Source organism: Lactuca virosa, chromosome 8 (assembly GCF_052849685.1).
Source record: "Lactuca virosa cultivar CGN04683 chromosome 8, Lactuca_virosa_CGN04683_v6, whole genome shotgun sequence".
Classification (NCBI taxonomy): Eukaryota; Viridiplantae; Streptophyta; class Magnoliopsida; order Asterales; family Asteraceae; genus Lactuca; species Lactuca virosa.
In genome coordinates, this window is record NC_136433.1 from 25,216,757 (window position 1) to 25,226,604 (window position 9,848).

A 9,848-nucleotide genomic window follows, 5' to 3' on the forward strand; every position below is an offset into this window, starting at 1 on the left:
TTATTTGAAGTATCCTTACAATGACATTTGTGGAAAATTGTTGCTTATATGATTCCACTGACAGCAATATTGGAAAATGGATTCGATTCTTTCATTTGTGGTAGTGTCTAAATTTACCAAATCAGGAAAGTTCCTCATCACCCAAGTTTCAATTGGACCGAAACTTGGAATCATGCAAGTTGAATAGTATGATGAATGAGAACTTTCAAGCATTGGAAAATCAAGACTAATTACTTGTTCACATGGATGTGTGAGTCAAGTGAAGGACTAAAGGGATCGAGTACACATTCTTGTGCACTGGTCATGTCCACCACAAAACTCGTTAAGACTATTTGATTTACTAAAGTTTAGTAAATATGGTTATACTTACAAGTTTAAGTATAATTCTGAAACATTGGAAAAGTCTCAATGTATGGCATAACGAATGGGAAGAATCAAATTAGGCAGAAAGATAAAAGTTTCTCAAATCTGAAAAGATGGGAGAGTACTTTAGTATCATGTTTGTGATCATCTTAATGATTTAGAAATCATATCACAATTAGTCCTCTAAAGGTCATCTTAGTGCATTCTTATGACTAAGAAGAGGAGTCATGAATTGTTGAAATGGTTAGATCAGGAAGATGAGTCATACTTCGTTCCAAAACAATTCTTAGAGTCATACTACAAGATTTTAACTTGAGTGACATATCTTAAAGAAAGGTTTAAAACACTTGTCAAATGTAAGAGTAAAAGTGTCCTACTCTTGTACATTTGAAATTGGTAAGTTGTGATGTTTTGGATAAAACAAAGACCAACTAAGGCCAATTGTGTGAAGTGTTTGTCTTGATAAAGAATCCGCACTATCTCTTGAATATTTGGCAAGATAGTCTTATATGTCAAGAGGATAGTGGGAATCTTAAAGATCCTAAAAAGAATTTCAAGAACTAATCAAGAATAAAACCTGAGGTTCTTCACTAGGACACGACTTGAGGTTTATAACCTATCGTGTTGACATATTCTGTGCCCATTCTAGTTAAAGTTGGCTTTGCATAGGAGTTCTGAAAGTTCTCAATTGGTTGCATAACAACTTGGAAGCAATGGCAGGCCCTGTACTGCCAGGTGGCAAGAAGTTAAGATTGCATAAGTTCAGTCCATATGAGTTTAGATTTGTCATTATCCTTGTCTTGTGACTATGGTTTTGACGATTCACATGGATAAGAACACATACACCATAAAATCTAAGGGTCATAAGGTTTCTCTCCGATTCATGAAAATGATGGTGAGGAAACACTTCCACCAAGTAGATTTGAAGCAGATGGCAAAAGGTCTAAACAATTGAGACTATGATTACGGCATCCCTTTTCATAGTTCTGAAATTGTTTAGACACACCTGCATGCTATCTAAGGAAAGGTGTATGATTTTGATAAAGTTTTATCAAAGCATCTCGTATCAGAAATCTAAACTTTGGTAAGAAAGTCAATAAAGTATTGATTTCTAGAAGTCCAGCTGATTTCTGAGTACATGTCAAAGCTAGTGGGAGCATAAGTGTTATGCTAATAATCATCATGTTAGTGGGAGCATGATAATTATTGTTAGTGTTGCAAGTTAGCAATGTTAATTATAGAAAACAAAAGTTTCAATTCGTGAGGCTTAAGGGATTGAAAAAGTTGTTTTGCTATAATTAAGGGAGAGGATATACTTCATTTCAGTTCTAAAGGCTTAGATTGAGACCTTAATCATCTTTAGTCAAAAATATATATATATATATATATATATATATATATATATATATATATATGAATTTCATGTTGGATTGGTTCAACTTAAGGAAATTCTATATATTGCGTTCTCAAAATTCGATTATGATTACGGCATCCCTCTTCATAGTCAAATTTTGAAAACATGGCAAATAAAAATATTGTAGCAAAAGACTGGTCTAGAATCATGTCTTTATGTGAGACATCATGAATCGTGTACCATTTGCTTTGGGTACAGGAACAATTGCATGTGCTATAATATTTGTCATTTCTAAATTTTTCCAAATGCCCAGAGGCATTAAGAAGGGAAAAGGTCTAGAATTGGATATGACTAAAATGATTAAGCAATTGTCGAGGACAATCTGAGGTTTACCAAAGATTGGTTGCTCAGGGACAGTTGGAAGTATAGTGCTAATTTTGGAAGGACCATATTGACATATTCTGAAAAGAGGCATCTCTTATTCAGAAGTGATAGTCAAAATGAGAATATGGAGTTGTCTCCATAGGTGGAAGTTATCTGTGTAAGATTAGAAAACTTAATGCAAGAAGCATGTCCAAAGCAATGTACTTTGAATATGAGACTTAGTTTCCATGGAGTTGATCTCCATTGGAATACCTTATAATGACTGTTGACAAGTCTTTGTGACTTTGTACATATATTCATTACAGGAGGGTCAGTGCATATAAGTTTAAAATCTAAACAGATTTCGATAAATGATAGGAATTTGAAATTCTCACATTTTTCGATAAGGATTTGGGAGTGTGAAATTAGAATCATTGAAATTATGTTCAATTGGTTTATTTCACAAAGTAAGGATCATAGACAAACATAGAGTGCATACTTGGTGTATGGCAAAGCTATTGTTTAAGAAAAACATAGTGTACATGCTTGGAGAATGGGACAACTAGTGTTTTTAATTCAAGTATAAAGTTGATAAAACCGAAACAATGAATAATGAGTAATCAGTATGGTGATAAATAAAAGTGTTTATTTATATTCATAGGGTTTAATACCATATTTGATTCATTAATTCTTGTGTTTCACTTTGCATGTTTTGACTTCCAGAATAACTAAGTCGCTCTTCCTGAATGATTAAGTTATTCAAACCATCCACAGTCGGTCATATGTTGGAAGTAGATATGAATCAAGACTGTCATGGGTTGGTTTGTAGTGGTCCAAGTTGGTGGACAAAGTGGTGCTACAACACTCATGAGTGCTCATAAGTTCTGAGTATTGGATTCAACCCGCGCTCATTTGAATCACTTCATGGATTTTATCACGAGTGATCATGAGACGATAATATCTTATATTCTTCAAACCTAGAGATATGAGTTGTTACTATGAGTTGGTTATACATTGATTGCACGAAAACGCATTTGGTAACTCGATGTTATAAAACGTGCCTTTGTGTATGATTCAACAAGTAGTAGAACAAGCCATATGAGTCGAAGTTTATCCATTCCTTTTACCTTCGGGATAAAATCGATATCTGTGGGCCCCTCGATGATTTAGCGATGACACATGTGAGTGTTTGGCCAAGCCAGGACTGATTTGATTTGTTCAATCAGTCAGTCATCATAAATCGAAAATCGGGAAACAACAAATGGACAGAGAGAATGATTATAATCCATGTCTCAGTCCATATGATATCTAGAATGGAGGAATATATGCTCCCTTATCCATGTCTCAGTCCATATGATATCTAGAATGGAGGAATATGTGAGACTCATGAATCGTGTACCATTTGCTTTGGGTACAGGATCGATTGCATGTGCTATAATATTTATCATTTCTAAATTTTTCCAAATGCCCAGAGGCATTAAGAAGGGAAAAGGTCTAGAATTGGATATGACTAAAATGATTAAGCAATTGTCGAGGACAATATGAGGTTTACCAAAGATTGGTTGCTCAGGGACAGTTGGAAGTATAATGCTAATTTTGGAAGGACCATATTGACATATTCTGAAAAGAGGCATCTCTTATTCAGAAGTGATAGTCAAAATGAGAATATGGAGTTGTCTCCATAGGTGGAAGTTATCTGTGTAAGATTAGAAAACTTAATGCAAGAAGCATGTCCAAAGCAATGTACTTTGAATATGAGACTTAGTTTCCATGGAGTTGATCTCCATTGGAATACCTTATAATGACTGTTGACAAGTCTTTGTGACTTTGTACATATATTCATTACAGGAGGGTCAGTGCATATAAGTTTAAAATCTAAACAGATTTCGATAAATGATAGGAATTTGAAATTCTCACATTTTTCGATAAGGATTTGGGAGTGTGAAATTAGAATCATTGAAATCATGTTCAATTGGTTTATTTCACAAAGTAAGGATCATAGACAAACATAGAGTGCATACTTGGTGTATGGCAAAGCTATTGTTTAAGAAAAAAATAGTGTACATGCTTGGAGCATGAGACAACTAGTGTTTTTAATTCAAGTATAAAGTTGATAAAACCGAAACAATGAATAATGAGTAATCAGTATGGTGATAAATAAAAGTGTTTATTTATATTCATAGGGTTTGATACCATATTTGATTCATTTATTCTTGTCTTTCACTTTGCATGTTTTGACTTCCAGAATAACTAAGTCGCTCTTCCTGAATGATTAAGTTATTCAAACCATACACAGTCGGTCATATGTTGGAAGTAAATATGAATCAAGACTGTCATGGGTTGGTTTGTAGAGGTCCAAGTTGGTGGACAAAGTGGTGCTACAACACTCATGAGTGCTCATAAGTTCTGAGTATTGGATTCAACCCGTGCTCATTTGAATCACTTCATGGATTTTATCACGAGTGATCATGAGACGATAATATCTTATATTCTTCAAACCTAGAGATATGAGTTGTTACTATGAGTTGGTTATACATTGATTGCACGAAAACGCATTTGGTAACTCGATGTTATAAAACGTGCCTTTGTGTATGATTCAACAAGTAGTAGAACAAGCCATATGAGTCGAAGTTTATCCATTCCTTTTACCTTCGGGATAAAAGCGATATCTGTGGGCCCCTCGATGATTTAGCGATGACACATGTGAGTGCTTGGCCAAGCCAGGACTGATTTGATTTGTTCAACCAGTCAGTCATCATAAATCGGAAATCGGGAAACAACAAATGGACAGAGAGAATGATTGATAATCCATGTCTCAGTCCATATGATATCTAGAATGGAGGAATATATGATCCCTTATCTAATGGACAAGTCATTGACAAAGGTCAGAGTTCATCGGCAAGGTCAGAGTTCGACAGAAGCTTTTGAGAGCTACGATTGCCAGTTGGTTTTTGAAGTCATACTCAATAATAGTTTTAGACTTATCCAAGTGGGAGACTGTTGGATTAATGTCTAAGTCCATAACTATAATTGGTAAGACTTGACCCGACCCGGCATGGTCTATTTAGGTTGCATGGCATCGGGACAATTGGATAGACAAGATGAGGAAAAAGGATACTAGTGATTTATATTAATATATTATAAGTTCTAATATATTAATATATAATCATATTATTTAATTAGTATTGATCAAGAATTAATTTATAATTAATTAAGTGATCAAAATGAACTAATTAAATATGGACTCTAAGATATATGTGTGTGATGGGCCAAGTTCATTTAGGTTGGGCTAAGCTTTCATGGATAGTCCATGGAGTGTTTAACCCATGGATCATATGAAATGAAAGGTCATGGGTATTAGAGTTTAACCCTAATCTCCACACTATATAAAGATGTCCTTGGTTGGTGAAATGGGCACTAGTGTGTGTACACAAAAGGGCAAGGCCGATTTCACTAGAGAGAACCAAAGTATCCTTATTCTCAAGGTTATTCCAAGTGTTCATGGTGTTGTATGAACCATTTGTGGTGTCACACTTGGGGAACTAGGCACTCAAGCTTCATGAAGACAAGTTACATCAAAAAAAGGTATGTATTCTATCTATTTTATTACCCAAGTATATGATATTTGTATGCTAGTATAGGGTAATATCTTGGAAACTTCATATTTGCATGTATAATAGAGAAAACATAGATCCAAGGTATTTAGGGTTTTATGTGCACCATAGGATGTTGTAGTATACTAAAACCCTACATAAATTTGCACTTATTACATTTAGGGAGGGTTCCAGTATAATGACTGCTGGGTGCTGATGTGGCTGGGGTCGTGACAGCATAGGCCGTACCCCACTATTATCTCTCGGAGGGCTCTTGTGTTGATTGTCTCTTCTTCCCGCTCTCAGACTTTTGTTTATCATCACCTCCTTTGGTTGAATTAGGAACGGGGTCCATTATGCCTTGGCGGATTCCACAATCCACCAATGTCCGAGCCAGGCGTTTGGCACTGTCATACGTAAGAGGTTTCGATGCTAATACGTTTCCTTGGATTGGAGAAGGTAGTCCCCAAATGTATCTCTTTACCTTCTTGCTCTCCAGGGTAACCATCCCAGGGCATAGTGCAGCTAAATCGCTGAATCTATCGGTGTAGGCTACTATGTCTGATCCTGCCATGGTAAGATTCCATAACTCTTGCTCTAGTTTCTGTACTTCACCCCTCGGGCAGTACTCTTCTGTCACAACTAGGAATTTCTGATACGTTGTAAACACTTAACAAAGATAACATTGTAGCTAAAACTTGAAAACATGTATGGTGCTTATTCAATGACCACAAATACCATCAAATACTCTATAAAAACTTTCAAATAGTCCACAAAAGTTGGAAACCCTAAAAATCCCGGTTTAAGCACATTTTTGGACTACGATTTTCTTATTGGGCCTAATGGACCCATAAGCTTCCAATTTGACTATTTTGGGATTAGAACTATTAAATGGACCCTAATTGGACGCATTTGCATGAAACTTAATATTTTGGGCCTTATAAGCCTAAAATGAACTAGGTTATATTCAATGGGCCTTATTGGGCCATAACAAAATCTCATTAGCCCTAATGAGCCATAAAACTCATCCCTTGATTTAGTTTGGGCCGTGAACCATCTCCAAAGACCAATTGGGCCAAAAATCATCTAAATGGGCCATAATATGGACTTAAGCACAAAAAGGCCCAAATTCTTTTCTTTCTTCTCCCTCTCTCGGCCCAACTACAAAAAAAGGGGGGAAAAGAGTTGACTTAATGGTGTCACCTCACAATTATACATGGGGTATCCATGCACCCTTCTCATGTTCCCATGCATGTCTACTCAACTCACTCTCTTCTCTCTCCCCTCCTCTTATTTCGGCCGAGAACCCATCACACACACCCACACTCTTCCAAATTCTTTCAAACACTCACAAGAACACTCTTACATCTTCCCTCAAAATTTCGAGAATCACAAGGGCTACAAGAAGATCTTTTCTTAATATCACAAATCTTTGGTAAGTTGTTGCTTGATCCACACTTTAACTTCTTGATTTCCTTAAAAATCCCCCTTAACTTATACAAAATTCGTGATCTTGCCTCTTAGAACACATCTAAGCCAAAGATCTTCCAAGAAGCTTGCTAGGCCAAAAATCACATCACTTTCTTCCATTTTTCTTCAAAATCGTGATCATCTAGAAAAGGTGAGTTCATACCCCTCTCTTTTCGGTTTTCACAAGTTTTATGGGGGAGAGTACAAGTAAAATGTGTAGATCTATGTGTATGTGTATGTTATGTATGATTTCATGTATGTATGTGTGATATTATGTGTTTATGTGTTAAATATGTAAACAAAAAGGAAAGAAATCTCGAGATCTATGGCACAAGAAGGAAAACAAACATGATCTAAGATATATTACACTAAACAAGTCAAGAAAATTACCCTCTAAGATTATAATCAACATATTGCAACATAAAACCAATTGTTGGGCTTAATTTGTCAAATAAACAAAAGTTGGGTTAAAATTGCCATTCACGGTTTTTCTTAAGGATAAAAAGGGTCAAAATAGTTAAAATAAAAGTTTTTATGAATATTATACTCTTCAAAGGACTAGAAATGTAATTTGTAGCTTAATGGGCCAATTTTTGGGCTTTTCGGCCCGTTGAGCCCAAAATTGCGAAAAACCAAATTTTTAAGGGATTGAATGATAAACTTCACAAAACAGGAGGTAAAAAGGGTAAACAAAACCAATTCAGGGGTTAAAATGATTTATTTTCCAAACAAGGATCAAAAATGTAAACTTTTTGGATTTTGAGCCAAAATTGTAAAAGTTACGAAAAGTTTGGGTTTTAACTGAAAATTCTGTATTGGAGGGGCTGAAACTGCCAAAGAGTAAATTTTGAGCTAAAAACCTTTATTTAAACAAGTCTATGGGTCAAAAATGTCAAGAAAATGAGTTAAGGGCCTAAAATGTCTTTTCTTTATGTAAGGGACTAAAATTGTCATTTTTATTAAAGAAAGGGTTGAATGGGTCAAATCAATATTTTGAGTCAATTATTTTGGTTTTAAGATATTTGGGTTAAAAAGAATACCACATTACAACTTATGGAAATAGAATGAAAAATATACATATATTTTCAAATATCGTTATAAACAACCGACAAGTTTCGTGCCGTTGAGATTTTAACAATTTTTCAATCAAACTTCCGACCATTATATTATACCTAAAACAAGTAAATATTCAAATAGTTGGACTTGAAAGATCTTAATCATGCTTAATGGGCCTTCGTGACCCATTAACGTGACTTTTGGGTTCGACAATAATAACACATGTCTATTGGGCCTCTTGTGACCCAATTACATGTTTAAGGGACCCTCAATGGCTTATACGTGCTATTGGGCCTTGGTGGCCCATTAGCATTGCTAGTAAGGTCCAAATTTAATCAAATATGAAATGGGCCAATGTGTCCTTCGTATAACCAACAACATTAAATAACACGCGTAATTAGCAGGACCTTGTATTCCTCTTCTCCGTGTCTGTTAGGCTTATTTGAAATCAAAGTAAACAAATCCAGGTCGTTAATCAACATTAATCAATTTTGTTTGGATTAAGTGAGTAATAACGGGCGACACCTCTAAGGGTCGTTCGTAGTCTGTAGTTATAATCAAAGTCTCCTGGAATGAGAGCGAGAGTTTGTGTATAGATCTATACGGGGGTGACTCCCCCACACCTCAGCTGTTCGCTACAGTTAGACTCGGCCAGTCTAGGGTGACAAAATCTTAAGATCAATCCCGGCATACATTAGGATGCCAAGACAGACGGACTAGTCATTATTATGTATGGTTATAACGACTCACATAATTAAATAAATCCAATACCATCCAAGTAATCAAGGAAGAGTAATCAAAATCATTCGTTGCGGCGATATAACAATTTGAAATAATTATATTATGTTATCGGAAAACATCGGGTTTTTCGAGGAAATCAACATCACTCGCTTGTATTTTTTTCAATGACTATAATGCAAAACTTCCCATTTATACACGTTTTGAAATCATTCATGCATCAACTTATGGATCTTCACACTTTGGTAAACAACTGTCTTTTCAGAAAATATCGGATTTTCTGGGTTTTATAAATTATACAAATCATTTTTATCACAACCCTGCTTATGAACTCACCAACATTTCATATGTTGACGTTTTTCAAAATAACTTGTATTCTCAGGTAACCGGTAAGCTGCAGGGTAATATCAAGTATGTTAGAATGTTATGTTTTGAAAACTCTCAAACAATGAATGCTATGGATATGTAATATTTAAACAATGTACTGGATGTGAACAATGCCAATCATTATGTATTAATGCATGGTGAAGTTTATGTTGTGTTTCATGTATAATCATTGTGATGATATTCAATTTAAGTCACACGAGCCCTCGGACGTTTCCGCCGTCTGGTTCGGGGGTGTGACAGGTTGGTATCAGAGCTCTGTTTATAGTGAACTGGCATATCTAACCACACATTGATATGCAACTATAAACTAAAGAGGGACTAAAACAACTCTGAACTAAACAAGTAAAACACAACGATAAAACATCTTTACTTGTGCGATATAGGAAAAAGAACATAATACCAAATCAAATAAGATAATACTGACATCTTGGTTAAGTCGGGACTGTTCTTAGTTGTATTAAGGGGTGAATGTAGCCTGATCAACTACATTTTCTCCGAAGTACAACTATTACATGCCCCGGTAA